Raw genomic sequence first — 16745 nt, 5'->3', positions numbered from 1 at the left:
AGTTTGGAGTGCAGTGCAGCGTGGTGCTCAGAACAGCTTGGAGCACAGAACAGCTTGCAGAGAGAGAGAGGATGTCTGCTGGAGCTGCAGAATAGAGTGCAGTTCTTAAATGGAGAAAGAAGGCAGACGATTGCTGAAGATGAGGAGAGAGAAAGTAGTGCAGAGAGCATCAAAGAAGGCTGTCAGCTGGAGCAATTGGACCAGAGGCGTGGTGATGTGGTGAAGGAGGGAGAGTCAGAGAGAGCCCTAATCCCACCAGAGGCAGAGAGATAGCCCTAATCCCACCAGAGGCAGAGAGAGAAATCTTCCTTCTAATAGGTGAGGTAGTCTGAACCAATCACACTTACATCTTAATCTTATCTTTATTCCCTAGGCTTTTGCATAGCTAATCTTTTCCCTTTCAGCGGAGTGTTCCTGTTATGTTTAATCCTTCTCTTTCAAGCGGTGTGTTCTACCTATAGTCTTTGTTAGATCTGTGTAAAGGTTTATATTGTACTAATAATAAATGACCCCATTAATTAGCGGATTAGTGTGCCTGAGTTCTTTTATGATAAAGTTATCCTGGCTTCAAGCCAGTTGCTGTTGAGCCACTGATGGATCAAAAGGGGGGTAGGAGCGCTTAAATCAAGAAATAACTCAGTCACATAGTGTGTATATCTTTATCCCCATACAGTGAGGGTAATCACTCCTGGTAGGTATTACTGTTTGAACAGATGCTACCCCTGATCAGGTAAGTAATAGTGAGGGAGAGAGGAGACTTGCAACCAAGGGACTAAGTTAGTACACCATCCCATAATATTATTGTAGTAGCAGACCCTTAGTGAAGAGACTTCCCAATATATATATATATATGTATAGGTGTTCATAGGAATGTGGTCGTCGTTGATATGCGGCGTTAGTGAGAACACTGAGTAGGAGATCAGTGTAGATACCCACTGGATTGTGGCTTGAATAAGTGAGAGCGTCAGGGGGGACACTGGCGTGGAGTTCGACAGGATTGTTGAGCGTTTGGAAAAGGGAGCATTGGGTTCTGCAGGCCCATGTGTAGTCGCACCGGATTGTGCGCAATATCTGCCCTAGGGTAGACCGGTCTGGGTCTGAGTGGCCGCAAGACCAACTGATGTGAATAAGTGTGGTGTAGGGTATGGATATCCCTAGTAATCAGTGAGTATTCTTAGTATCCCTATAGATTTAGTGGTGTTTTTAATAATATGAGCTTGTATATTGCGAGTTCCCCATCCTCAGGTAGGTACCAGTGCCTGGATAGGTGGTCCTGAGGAGGGAAGGTGAGTACGTTCTGGCTGGGTTGGAGGGGCCCCTGGGGGCTGATCCCACCTACTCAGAAAATCCAGCCATTACAGGTGGGCATGCTGGTCACTGTAGTTCTTCCGTGATTACTCAGTTCCTCCGGTGGTCAAATCGCCTAGTGCCCCGCTTCTGCCCCTCTTCAGGCCAAACAGGAGTCATGCTGGAGCCGGTCTCCAGCGGCAGCCAATTTCCCTTTTGTTCCGCTACCACGAAAGTTCAGCTTTGGTCCATGTCAGGGAAATGGTTGGCGCTCTGGCTGACTGTGCGGCGCTCCCACGGCTGAACCACGCCGTATTAAATTGCATACCACTTCCTCCTCTGCTTAAGGAAAACGGAGTCGCACTTCACTGGGCTGAGGTAATTTGCTTTATTGATTTTGCAGGTTTTATTTATATATATATATATATATGTATATATCTGGTTCTGGTTTTCATGGAAAGTTTGGGGGTGATTCATGCAGTGGGACTGCTGAGAATTTGGGGCACGAAATCAGGGTGCGTTTGTAATGTGAATTCCTAAGGGAACATTTAGCCAACCTACAGTCCAAACTGCAGAATGGACTTACACCAAATTTGGCAGGGATGTAGATGTTGGGACAGTGAAGTGCCTTTTGCCTATTTGGTGAAATTTATAGTACCGGCTAAATAGAAACAAGAACTACCCTGTCAGGGTGAACTTCAAGGTCCCAGGGGGATCCTTACAATCAAATGAGTGGTGACAAAAATATACGTATCAGAGCCAACAATACATCACACAAAATTGATTAACCTTTTTTTGTGAAAATAAATATAGTTTATTTGTTATTTGTTGAGTTCATATAAATGATTCATATAGATGCTTAGAAAAATATACATTAATTTAAACTCAACATCACATTTAAGGTGGAGGAAAACAACCTGATGTTTATGGTTTTAGATTGAACCATAATTAGAATCAAGAAAAATGCAAACATTCAAGTCCCACACACTCCCAGAGTCATCCACATCACAATCACCCTCAAACTCACTCATTACAATAATATACAATCACACATGTACATCACACATGCTACCATTCCCGGCAAAAATTGCCGAGCGCTGGGTGAGCTCTTGTCTCTCCAAACATCTGGAGCAGAATCACTTCCTGGACGAAATACAATTTGGCTTTCGTCCAGCCCATGGCACCGAAACAGCTCTACTCACTGCCATGGAGGACCTCCGCATGCGTGCAGACAGGGGCCAGGCAGCAGCCTTGATCCTGCTGGACCTGTCTGCTGCATTCGATACGGTTAATCACGTGATTCTATTGGAGAGACTAAGGGAGGCTGGGGTGGACAGGAAGCAGGCTGTGTCCCTTCCCCCGTTTCAATCGGCCTTCTCCCCAGTGCTCCACGGGGTGCCTCAAGGCTCGTCCATCAGCCCTATTTTATTTAACGTTTACCTTAAACCACTGATTACGTTAATAAAATCCCACAGGCTAAAGGCAATCAACTACGCTGACGACACTCAGCTCATCCTCTCTTGGGAGGGTGAGGAATCGATCCCTCTGGAATCTTTTTATGACTGTCTGAGAGATACAGCTGGTTGGTTACACAAAAATTCCCTACAGTTCAACACCTCCAAAACCGAGGTTCTGTTCTGTGCCGGAAGTCGGATCCCCCGGCCGTTCCCGGCGGAGTTTTGTCCCCTGAAGCCCCGGAAAAGCCACAGCCGGTCACCACTGTTCTCAATCTGGGTGTTATGATGGACAACAAACTCAGTATGGAAGCCCAGGCTGCGAAAACAGTGTCCACCTGCTCGGCCCTCATGCGATCTCTTCGTAAGATCTTGCCACTTCTCACCTCACAGGCCCGAGTTTTAATAGTCAGGTGTACCATTCTTAGTCGCCTTGACTACTGCAATGCGCTGCTGCTCGAGGCCCCAGCTGTATTGCTAGACAGACTCCAAAGAGTTCAAACTGCCGCTGCCAAATTGGCCCTTGGTTGGCCTAGGAGATCTTCGGCCACTGCGGCTTTGGCCGAGCTTCACTGGCTCCCTATGAAACAGCGAGTGGCCTTTAAATCTCTCTGTCTTGTTTTTAAAGCCCTGCATGGAGTCGGGCCCGTCTCCCTGCTATCCATGTTCACCTGGTACATTCCAACCAGAGCCCTCCGATCTACAACAGCCTGTCTTGTTACAGTACTGAGATTCAAAAAGGTCAGGACTGGGGGAATATCTTTCAAAGTTGCAGCCGCAAAACTTTGGAATAGCTTGCTCCTTGACATCCGCCAAACAACGGAACTTCTCCCTTTCAGTAAGCGGGTCAAAACCTGGCTGTTCCCTAAATGTTAAACTCTGGCTACTCTACTGATGTCTCCCAGTGCATCCATCTTAGGAGTTATCTTAGCGCCAGGATACCTGCAAGGTGACAGCCGCGCTATATAAATGTTTTAAATAAATAAAGGCACATCAAGGCCTGCAGAAAAGATATCTTATGGCTGCTAGGACTAGTTACAATATGGAGGCAGAAAGATGGAAAGGAAATGGTTTAACAAAGACTACACTTTGGGCCATCCATAAAAGTCACACCTAATTTATAGTAACATCTCTGGTTGTGGATATTTGGCAACGGTTTTGCAATTAATCGTGAATGTACACGCCAATGGGATTGCTTTGATTGGCTGGACGCAACCTGAACAGAAATTTGTGGCTGCCATTTTATTGACACGGGAACAGTTCCCAGGGCTGAAAAGTTCTGAAAAAGCTAACATCAGGGGCCAGAATGGAGGCCCTCTGACACCATGTTTGAGGAATGGGAATGTTAGTGACAAGTTATGTGTCCAAAATTGATTTTTCTAATTGCGCCTGATATTACCGATGACATGGCGACCGCCAGCATGGCACACGTGTACCGTCACGAGGACATCACGAGTTCCAAAGACGTCATGAATATTGATGGAAATATATTTATATTTGTACACACTGACCAGTGACTGTCACACATTTATGTACCTTCTCACATATTCAATCAGACACTAATAGACCGGGAACAGTTCCCAGGGCTGAAAAGTTCTGAAAAAGCTAACATCAGCGGCCAGAATGGAAGTATTCTGACACCATGTTTGAGGAATGGGGATGTTAGTGACGTGTCTAAAATGGATTTTTCTAATTGCGCATGATATTACCGATGACATGGCGACCGCCAGCGTGGCACACGTGAACCATCACAAGGACATCACGAGTTCCAAAGACGTCATGAATATTGGTGGAAATATATTTATATTTGTACACACTGACCAGTGACTGTCACACATTTATGTACCTTCTCACATATTCACTCAGACACTTATACACCAATTCACATACCCATCATACACTTATATAGCTAGTCACATACCCACACAGATACTGATGTACCCACTGTCATACCCATTCATGTACTCATGCCTGCACTCCCACACTCACTTTGAGAGTGACACATCCATGTACAGTCCCACTCAGACACTCATACACCCCCTTACAAACCCAGTGTGAGACTTTTGCTTCCACTGACACCCACTGATAGTGAGACCCACTAAGACACTTATGCACCAACTCCTAGATCCAGTCATAGACTCATGTACCCAATCACATACGCAGCCTGAGAATCATACGCCCACTCACTGACCTATTCAGGCCCACATGCACCCACTCTGAGACCCACTCAGACATTCACACACCCAGTCCAAGACTCACTCAGACATTCTTGCATTGACTCACAGACTCATTGTGACTGAACTATCCAAAGCAGATAGTCACAGCAAACCCCACAGTCACTCAAGCATGATGTGACTCCCTCAACACCTACTTTATCGAACAAATTGCTACCATTAAGTCTAGCATACCTGCCAATACCCCATCTACAGCCCAAGCATCCACATTCAGGAAACCTCAATTGCTAGAACAGGTCTCTCTCATTACCAGGGAAGCCTTTTTCAGCCTTCTAAGAAAGGTGGGATCTGGCTCCCCTACTTACTGTTGCCCTCCCCACATATTAAGGGAAGCTTTTCTCACTTGCCCGGATCCTCCTCTAGCACTTCTGAATAACTCCCTCAAGCAGGGCATTGTTCCAAATGTATTTAAAGAAGTGGACATTTTTCCCATCCTAAAGAGAACAGGGGCCGACCCCTTAGCTCTCACGAACTATTGCCCCATCTCTATGCTCCACTACTTAGTTAAGGTGTTGGAAGCACATGTGGCAAGTTGCTTCAGCTCTTTTATTGATCATTCCTACTATCTCGACCCACACCAGGCTGGCTTCCTACCTCTGGACGAACTTAGGAATGGGGCCAACAAGGGCACTGCCCAGGCCCTGGTACTCCTTGATGTCTCTGCAGCATTTGATACGGTCGACCATGATCTTCTGAGAGACCGTGTCAGTAGCGCCGGCATCGAGGGCCTGGCCCTTAAGTGGCTCTTATCCTTTCTGAAAGACTGCTCTCAAGCTATCTGCCTTGTCGACTTCTCCTCCCCTAAAGTCAGACTAGCTTGTGGGGTGCCGCAGGGCTCTTCTCTTTCACCACTTCTTTTTAACATGTACTTACTGCCCCTTATTTGCTCGCTCTGAGAAAGGAAGGTGGTATCTTCAACTATTCAGACAACCTCCAACTGATGTTTGATATTGATCTGTCGGCATCTTCTGTTTCCAATTTTCAATTCACCATGCGATTTATAAGTGAGTGGATGAATAGTAACCATCTGAATTTGAACCCCGATAAAACAGGGCTGATCCTAATGGTCGGGCCAGTAAACCCCAGGAACTCCAACATCTGGCCAATCAAATTGGAAAATCCTCCACTCCCGGCGTGCACATTCAAAAGTCTGGGCATCACCATCGACAATGATCTACCTATGAAAGCACAGATTGGGACAGTGGTTTCTTCCTGTTTCTATCAGCTTCGAAGGATCAGGAAGATCAGCGGATTCCTCACTACAGAAGCCCTGACCCAAGTAGTACTTGCCTTAGTCATCTCCCACATTGACTGTGCCAACTCACTTCATGTTGGCATTCCGGCATATCAATTAAAACGATTGCAACTGGCGTAAAACCAGGCGGACGCCGGACAGACTAATCTATCACAGCTTGGCACCATGTTACGCCACTTATAAAAAGATTACACTGGCTTCCAGTAGCCAAACATAGCACATTTAAGCTGGGGTGTATTACCGTTAAAGCTCTTTATGGCAACAGCCCAGCATTTATACCCTCTCGGGTTCAGCGTTACGTCCCTTCTCAAGATCTAAGGTCTTCCCATCTGAATTTTCTGGTCGTCCCGTTCTTTTAAACGCAGGAAACATGGGGGACTAAGATTTGCAGTCTTGGCCAATTCTAAATTCTCTCCCTCAGGATATTAGATCACTGACCACCTACGCTCAGTTTCAGAAACTTGTAAAGACCTGGCTCTTCCACCAGGTATATGAATAAAACTTTCAAGTGGTAGTATCCCCTGGACACATTTAGCCTTGTGCATTTTGGTTTAACTTTGGTTTATTCATTTTCAGGTGCATTAGGTATGGTACATTACAATAATCACATGCCCCTAGCGAACATCCATCATTCAAATACCCCGCCCCCCCCGGAGCAAAGGTTGTACAGACTTGGAAATCGTATGGAAGTACCGTGTCCATGTGAACATATTTGGGGCAGGCCTCAGCAGTCAATGTACCCAACCACCCTGTGAATTGACAACGCCCCCCTCCCTCCCAAGAACCCAAGTTTCCCCAACACCCCACCACCCACCCCCCTCCCCCACCCCATACGCAGTCCCATAGTAGGTGGGTTAGAGTACTTGTTCCGTCACAGCCCCTCCAGCATGTGGGGCTCCGGTGCGGGTTACCTTTGTTTAGTCGGGCTGGCATCAGGTACAATAGGAAGTCACCTTAACTGCTGTTTCTGTACTGGCCGTGTTGCTGGTTGTGCGGTATGCTTTGTAATATGTATCCCACCACACTTTATCCATGAGGCTTCTCTCCAATTCGGCTTCCCACCTTCTCTGGCCCGCCGATCAGAGTGAAAGCGGCTCAGGCCGATAATTTTTATAGGTGTCTGTAATCGCCTGTCTATCGGTCGTTTTCGTGCAGAGCCATTTCTCGAAGGGCATGAGTCGCCAACCTACCGGTGGCCGCATATCGGGCAGCGTCAGCCAGTGTCTGATCTGGAAATATTGAAAGCGCTGTGGGGCAGATAGGTTATACATTTCTTTTAGGTCATTGGATGAAGTACTCTAGGTCGAAGAGGTGTCCCGCTGACCTGCAGTCGGAAACTCTCCATTGCTCGAAAGCCCATGGCTCCATCCCCAGTGCGAAGGCAGGGTTTTCAAACGGTGGTGTGATACGTGAAGGGAAGGTGGTGAGTCCCCCTCTGACCGCCACCGCTTCCCACACTCTGAGTAGCGTACGAGCAATGGGAGACCTATTAAGGTATGCCGGTCTATCCGAACGTTTCAGGAAGGGGACCTTCCATAGCAACATCTGGGCCGTTGCTCTGTCTTGGAAGAGCCATCTCTTCTGTGACTCGGGCGGTTCAATTCTAAGAGATAGCGTAGCTGTGTTGCTTGGAAATACCTCTGCAGGTTAGGAATTCCCAGAATCTCCTCTTGCGATGCCCATTAAGCGAGATCTCTGCACATCCGTGGACGCTTCCCGGCCCATATGAACTGCTGTATTGCGTCTTGTAACTTCTTTAGCATTCCTATCGGTGGAGTCACGGGAATGGTCTGAAATATATAAAGGACCTTGGGCAGCAGGGACATTTTGATCGCCGCTAAACGACCCAACAGCGATAGCGGTTGTTTCCTCAGGTCCCCCTGAATTTGGGAGTAGAGATCCGAATAGTTCCGGTTGACAGTCTGCTCTGTACTTGGTGTCAAGGTGATACCCAGGTAGGGGATCGAGGTGCGAGAAGACAGTCCCCCGTATGTCATTGGCCCGATAGCGGACTTGCGAGCGTTGCGGCCTAACCAGAGAGTCATGGACTTACCCGTATTCCTTTTGAACCCCGATACTTTCCCAAAGGCCTCCATTTCTTTCAGAAAATCTGGCATGGACGGCTTGAGATTATCCAGGTCCACCAAGATGTCATCGACATAAAGGCTGATGGTATGCGGTTCGCCCCCGAATGTAATGCCAGTTATATCAGGATTATACCTGATTCATTGCGCAAGTGGTTCTATGTAAAGCGCAGAGTAGAGGCGAGAGTGGGCACCCCTGTCTGGTGTCCTGTCTGATGTCAAAGGGTTGCGATCCAATGCCGTTGACGTGGACGGTTGCCCGGGGCATGTCATAGCAGCTGGCAACCCAGGCTCTGAAGCGATCACGAATACCAAAGCGCACTAGCGTCTTGTCCAGAAATACCCAGTCCACCCTGTCAATCGCTTTCTCAGCATCGACAGAGAGAAGCACAGCATTACAGTTATTAAAGTTGGCTTTGTCTATGACATGTAGTAGTCGCTTGGTGTTGTCGCTGCACTGCCTATTTGGGATGAATCCAGACTGATCGGGCTCTATGATGCCTGGTAAACACGGTTCCAGTCATGCTGCCAAGATCCCCGTAAAATGTTTGAGGTCGAGATTAAGCAAGGATATGGGCCGGTAAGCGGCACATTGAGTAGCATCTTTGCCTGGCTTGAGCAATACTATGACATCGGCAGTGAGCATGTCTGGGGGAATCGATCCCGGCCCTTGGAAAGAGTTAAATAACTTAGTCAGAAGGGGCGCCAGCAGGGGTCAATATGTCTTATTTAACCCGGCGGAGAAGCCGTCTGGCCCCGGTGCTTTCAAAGGCTTCAGGCGCACTATCGCGGATAACACTTCCTCCATCCGGATAGGTGCGTCTAAGGAAGCAGTGCCCGCCTCATTGAGTGACCGCTGCCTCGTTAAGGTAAGTCTCTCCCTCAGTGCCTAGAGATGGATCGGTACTGTACAGCGGGGCATAGAAGGCCCGAAAGGCTTCCGCAATTTTAACGTCTTCTTGGAGCCCCTGCCTGTGGTTACCCTGAATAGTGGTGACTTTAGATCGCTCGACCCGCGCCCTAAGCTTGCTCGCTAGCAGTCGCCTGGTTTTATCGCCTCCCACATAGTAAGTATGTTGCAGACGAGGGCCGCAGCGCGCGAGTAGGCAGGAAAATCGAGGCCGGGGTTGTGAGGCCTACGCCGCCGGCGCCGCTCTTCTACCGCACCTTCAACGCGGAACTCCAGCTGGTGACCTCCGGGAGTCAGTGACCGGAGCACTGTCCCTCCGGCTTAGGCCTCACAACCCCGGCCTCGATTTTCGCACCTCCTCGCACTCTGCGGCCCTCCTGCTGCTCGTTGTCTGCAGGGGGGCGCTATTCGGACTCCCGCTGCCCCGTGGGACCACTGCACACGTGATCCAGCCGCACTCCGATGAGGGCGGCGCACTGCCGGCTGGAGCGTCAAACCTCCTGAACGTGGGGCCTCCTTCGCCGGCCCCGCTCTTGTCTGCTCCGGCGCTCGCCCCCGCCAGGACGCCATTTTGCAGTGTTTGGAGGTGGATCGCTCTGGGTCGCTGCTGCGTCTCTCGAGCCAAGGCGTCACCCACAGAACTGGCGCTGAGTGTGTGCTCGCTTTACTGCCAGCTCCTGTGCTTCGGTGGGGAGGTTTATGCAGAATTTGGCTGGCAAGGGGAGCCTGGTACGGGGAGCCTCCAGGAGCAGGATCCTCCTAGGTCGCCATCTTAGCCACGCCCTAGCCTTGTAAATTTGAAGTAGTTCTGAGGGAGGGCTATGAAAACAATGAAGCGGTGCACTCCCAGGGTGCTAAGAAGTAAGAAATGAAGCTTGATCAGTTTCTTCGTGAAAAAGAGCTTTATTTAGATATATCCAAGTGTATAGACGCAAACATCAGCCAACGCGTTTCGTTCACGAAATGAACTTTGTCAGGGCTGGAAAGAAACACAAATGACATACATAAGAGCTGGAAGAAAGTGCATAGAATAAAATCTCACATTTACAATACTGACAAATGAGACACTTTTCTGGAAAAATCGACAAAGGGTGCTATATACATATACCAAGACCAACAATCACAAATGTGCAACGTCTGTTTAAGAAGACATTAAACAAAACATACATTTAAAAACATATTAAAAACAGTTAAGACAGTCCCTCTAGGGGGAGTAACAACCCCGGCGTCTGTACTACCAATCGGGAGACAGGTAGGAATTCTAAAGAGTGCAGAGAACACCTGGACATGTGATGGCCTAACGAGTATGTGTGAGGTGGGAAGAAAAGACCACTAATGAGTTATTACTAGTCCAAATGTAATAAGCATCATCATTGTGTGTCGGTGTAGAAGGCATCACAGGGACTACCTGCAGTATAGTGAGGCGGAGTGGGCGCAAGATCATGTGATAAGTGCCCATGCTCATGAGCTAATAAATAATTCAAAATGTGACCAGGACGTGTGAGAAAAGGGAACCATTCAATAGCATGCACCAGTTCGGGTTACCAAAGCAAAAGACCCCTAACAGGACTGAAGTAATAACAACATAGGCCCAACATGATGACGGAGTATCGGTTGTCCCTATGTGTAAAGAACGGAGTAAACATAAACAAGAAAAGTAGCTGCGGGTGGTACATACCAAGTATAGTGTGCAACGGAAGTGTCAGCATTAGGTTTGTTCCAGAGAATCAATGCATCTTGGTAGCGTCGCTCAGTAGCGACACCGATTTGACGTCAGGGCCGCCATGATAAGGGCCGCAGTACAAAGTCCTGGGGGGGAAATTAACATCAGTATAAGGCACCGTAACAAATGATAAAGCTAGTAAGTTCTCGCAAAACAGAAGGCAAAACAGGGAAAGTTGCAGGGGAGGGAAAAAATATATATATAAAAGGGGATTGTATCCCATGGCCAGAGTGACTTACTTGCGCAGGGGAGACTAAGGTCACAAGGAATGCCAAGGGTGCTGGTGGTACCGTTCACGGAAGAGGGCTACCCTTAATGCCAAACGCGGTTGTGGTCATAGTAGGCGCAGTGGATGATTGAAGACCCGAGTGTGACCATAGGGGATATGTGACACTAGCAAAGAGGAAAGTGCCACTCCGGCAGGGGCTAAGAGAATAGCAGCAATGGGAGGGAGGGCGTCTGCCCAATTTCTTGCTAAGATTATCCAGGGCTGCCAGTGACTTTGAGAATAACAGTCTCCTTAGATTAAAAGCCTGTGTCCCCGTGCCAGTACGATCAAATAAGAGCCCCAATTATGAAAAGGTATTGGCGCAGTCTATACAATTCTTATCTAAGAGGAACGGGCGACACTTTTTGCTATCGGTCCACATTTTAAAATGAATGTTTTGGAGGCGTTTACTGTAAGGCCCAAGTTGGACATAAAGCCCTTACGGAACCCATATTGTATATTACTGATAATAGAATAATTATCTGCCCAGTCCTGCAATCTAAAAAGGAGTACTCTTCCAATTAATTTGACCGTGGAGTCTAAAATCGAGATAGGCCGATAACACACTAGGTTGTGCCTATCCCCCTTTTTAAAAATCGGAACCAGAATCGATTAACTCCAGGTAGGAATAAAGCTGGTCGCGAAGATACAGGCATTAATGACTTTTGTTAAATGGGTCCCCAGAAAGTAATATTATCTTTGAAAAGGTCCACTGGAATGCCATCAGGGCCTGGGGCCTTACCACTCTTGCTCAATGTGATTGCCTCCTCAATTTCATTAAGATCTAATTGGAGATGTGAATGGCAATTTACAATCTGGTATTCTACCCTATCCCCCACCAAGTCATTACTACTTGTTTCAGGACAGGGTGCAGAATATAATTTAGAAAAGTGATCAACCCATTCGTCCTTCGAAACCACTATCTCTATAGTTGCCCTCCCTGCATCAGCTAAAAAGGGAGCATTGACCACTTTCCAAAATGCTGAAGAATCTTTCATTTCTGATGCAGCTCTCAGGGCATTCCATGCCTCCTCCTTTAAAAAAAACCTTGCTTTTAAGGTACATCTATAAGCCCTCTGGCTTCTTTTTTTTCTTCATAATTTTTAACCTTTGTATGCAGTGCAAGTTTGAGTTTGGAGTGGGCTTTAGAGCAACTAGAATCAAACCATCCTTTACTTTGAAGGGTTTTCTTTCTTGAGTTTACATGAAGGGTTTTACCAATGAAGTCTGCTATTTCAGAAAAACCCTCCACTATTTCCGACGAAGGATGGTCATCTCCTAAACATTTTTTAATAGCATCACTAAAGTAAGAAGTCACCTTTCTCATAACCGACTCCAGATCAGTTTTTTTCCAACTCAGCGCATAGCCATTTTGTCTAACCAATGTATCATCGTTAGCAAGGTGAGTGGACGAAACCTTCCCTTTAACTAATCTACAATCAGCCTTGATTCCAATACTCTGCGGGAAATGAAATGCTTAGGGAAATGTCATGAGTATGGAAATGTGTGACTCTGGAGTCATGTCTGGACGAAATTAGGATAAAATCTATGGTAGAAGACAGCCCTCATCCATTAAACGTTGGGCTGAAGGAGAACGGGGTACTGCATACATTTTTTGTGAAGCCCATGTCTCCAGTGAACATAATATCATTTATGATATCCCCGGGTCCTGAATGATTAAAGTGAGGGCAGCTAATTTCTTTGTTATAGCCCAGTGTCCAAGTAGTGTAATAAATTGATGTTAAAGTCTCCACCCCAAAATATAAACAAATCTTTAGTGGAGGCCGCCTGGATCTTTGTAATATGATGGGATATGGCCCCAACATTCCTGCCAGCTCTTCACATGGGGTATTATTATAAAAATTCACTACAGTGATACCAATTGTTCTGTCCAAATTCGCCCCTTTTATTTGAAAGCAATGATCGGCAGACAGTGTGACAATATTCCCTAGGTTTAAGTAATGTGCTATATAGATGCACAGCCTCCTCATTACTCTCCCATGCGATATTGCAACTGCGGGTACATGAAAGGTTTTAAAACCATTAATATGATTGGTTCTTCCACCCAAGTCTGCTGTAAACATTGTACGTCAAACCCTGGTACAAACTCTGCCCACTGAGGATTCACAATCTTTGACTTTAGGCCAGCAATATTCCAAAACAAGAAGCAACAAAAACTGTCTTTAGTAATTCCCTGTACAACCCTCAGACTTATTCCAGAGGCAGTGATTGTATCAGCTTCAGGAGGAATTATTGGGCTATTGCCCAAGCTATGGGAATAAGGGGCAGCTACAATTCTCCCCAGTTGCTCATTCCTGCGTAGTCAATCACAGGTCTCTAACCCCGAAAGAGGTGAAAACCGGTTTTCCAAAGGGATTCCCTGGCTAGGTGCCTGATTGTAATTATCCAGGGTTTTCTGAACTCAGTAATGGGAGAGGCCTAGAGAATTAACTCAGGAGTAGTGCTGTGATCAATGTACCTACAGGGGAAAATCTATACAGGTAGTCAAGAATGGTTTTGGCAGCATATGAATTGTTAAAATTGATCACAATACAATCACCCTTTGACCCATTCAAGGACGCACCCTGCCATCCTACCCTTCTAGCCTAATCATTTGGTTTGAAAAATGTGCCCCCCCCAACCAGAGCCCATTACATGTCAATTCAGCCAATGAAATGCCTTATCCATCAGCTGGACAGTAGTTTTCACTTGGCCCTCCCTCAAAATGTGAATTTTTTTTTAAACCAGTACTAATGGTATTGCTGCCCAGGGAAGATAAAAGGAGGAATGCACTTTATTTTTAAATTGACTTTGGTTGACCGTCTTGCCTTCATGCCCCCCTTGGGTTGTTTGAACATTGTTAGAGGTGGAAGAACTGGAAGGAAGTTGGGCCCTACTAATTTGCTGACGGTCAGCATGCTGCAGATTAATACTATCAGTGTTAGAGGTAGGACTCTGATGGGGACCACCCAAGGGATGATACTGGTGCTGATGCATTACAGCTCCCCCCATTGTTTGCGGGCAGTAGTACCCCCGGGAAACCTTGTGCCTGTGAATCTGGTGGGGGTCAAGTCCAGCTGTTTCATTCTCTATTCCCGCGGGTGTCACCTGACACTGCCACTCTACACCGTTCAGCTGAGAATTATTTGCACAGGAATTAGGTACTTTGCAGTCAGCCTCTAACAGCGTCAGCCTCTCCTCAATTCAAGATAGTTTTTAGTAAGCATGGGCGTAAAATCCGTTCCGCTCGCGGAATTTGCGGATTTTGCGGATTTTCTGCAAATTCGCAATCCGCGAATTCTCGTGAATTTCCCGAAAATTCTCAAATTCGCACGCAGCGGATTTTTTTGCTTGGTGATACAATATTGCGGCGTGCGGCGTTCACTTGCCGTCATTCAGCGTTTGCAGAGTTGTTTTTCTCCATGTTTTGCGTTGAGGTTCAGTGATTCTGAACCCGTTCAATAAAGGCCGTCGTATCAAGACGATTTTAGTATCAGCGGACCGCAAATGACAAGTGCGGTATGTACGAGTGTTTTCGTCACGATCGATCGATGGATACACTGTGTATTTAGGGATTTCGTTCGAACCTCAGGGTTCCATTTTGTGTATGGCAGCCATTTTGTGGTTGCCCTCACATAGGCCGATGACTGCGGCCGAGCGAGTCTTTGGGACACGTACACCTTTAGCTGACTTCTGTGTGACCTGAACGAACTGACTCCATTGCCCGAAGCTGACCTTGTTGAGCCAGTTCCTTGTTCGGCAGCTGGTCAGATAGAGATCAAAGAACAGGACATGGCTGAGTTTATGGTACACGCACACACCCTTCTATCTTATTTCTCATCTGTTTCTGTTCCTTCTTTTATGGCCTATTTATGGTTTGGGTTGAGGTCCTTTTATTATGGGTTTGTCCGGCCTGTCCTAGCAAGACTGTTGGATTTTGCCTTGTCATTTATGGTGGGCTGGACAACTGAAAGTGGGCTTGTCGTTATGCGATATCCTCTGAAATGTCACTTTGTGATTGGACAGTTCGTAAGTAATTGATGCTAGCCGGGATTGTGATTTTTAGCATAAAAGACAATGTCTCGCAATACAAAAATTGTACAGTCTCTGACGAACCACCCGTGTTGTGCTTCGTAGACCTATTTTTCCGGTTGCAGCCAATAAATTTGGTCTTTGATGTCACCGAGAAGTATCCCGTGCCTCTGTATTCTAAGACAGGTGAACTCGAAGACTTTGGGCGTGCCCCTGGCGCCGCTGGGTTCTAAAACCCGGTTCTTCAGCGTGTGCTGCGCCATTTTGGATCTTGCTGCCTAATCCCGCGGGAGTTTGTCGACCGCGATTACGTCATCGCGGCTTGCCACCTTGCACAGCGAGAGTTTGTCACCGCGAGTACGTCATAAAGGTCCGTGATCACGCCTCGCGGGAGTAAACAATTGCGAACACGTAGATGCGGCGGGCAGCAGCAATCTCGCACTCGCAAAATTGCGAAATTTGCAATTCTGCACAAGAAATCCACCAACAGGCAGCTAAACCTTCTGAAAATGATGATTTTTATCAGAATAACTCCTCAGGTTGACATTTGCCTGCACTTTTTTTTGCAAGGAGTCCATTTTGGGGGGGGGGTGGGAGGAAGGAAGTGCCCCCCAGTCTCCAACTTCCTCTTCCTGTCCAGCAGGCTCCTTCCAGTGCTTTGTTCATGTCCTGGTCACTTTGATTTGAATCTTGACCTGGAAGGATTACTTTTTGTGGATGCTGCTGGATATTTGGATTTGAGGCCTTTTTGAGTTTCTTTGGATCACTTTTGGATTAGAAATTTCACAAGTAATTTGTTTGGGGCATTACAGTTGCTGTAACTACAATTTTGGAACTTTTCCAGAACATTAAATAAAATATATTGTGGGTAGCCACAGTATCCAGTGGGACCAGGGTAAGTTATGGGTGAATGATACAACATTTTTTTTTAATTTCAAAATGATTAATTTCAAAATGATTTAGGGCATGGATGGCATTGGATTGTGGTGATTTTTGTGTGTTTTTTGATTTTTTGAGGTGGTGTTGGGGCCTTTTGCCCCGGGGTACTCCGTGGTGCATGGACTGAGTCTTTCTGTGGGGACTCTTTAATGTAAACATCATGGAGGGCATGGATGGCATTGGATTGTGGTGATTTTTGTGTGTTTTTCGATTTATTGGGGTGTTGATGGGGCCTGTCCATGTGGGTGGGGGCCATTTTGAGGACTGGTACAGGCAGGGCCTGGCCATGTGGTGGGGGTCTAGGGGCCCTTTTGAAGCCAGGCGGTGTGCTTTGTTGTGCCATAGGCCTGCACCCAGTCTGCCATGCTTTCATCCATTATGCCCAGGGGTACTCAGTGGTGCATGGGCCTAGTCTTTCTGTGGGGTATCTTGAATTTGAACATGATTGAGGGCATGGATGGCATTGGATTGTTGTGATTGTTGTGTGTTTTTCGATTTTTGGGGGTGGTGTTGGGGCCTTTTGTCCTGGGGTACTCAGTGGTGCATGGACTGAGTCTTT

This window comes from Lissotriton vulgaris, chromosome 5 (genome assembly GCF_964263255.1).
Source record: "Lissotriton vulgaris chromosome 5, aLisVul1.2, whole genome shotgun sequence".
NCBI classification, from domain to species: domain Eukaryota; kingdom Metazoa; phylum Chordata; class Amphibia; order Caudata; family Salamandridae; genus Lissotriton; species Lissotriton vulgaris.
Note: the sequence above shows the minus strand (reverse complement) of the source record.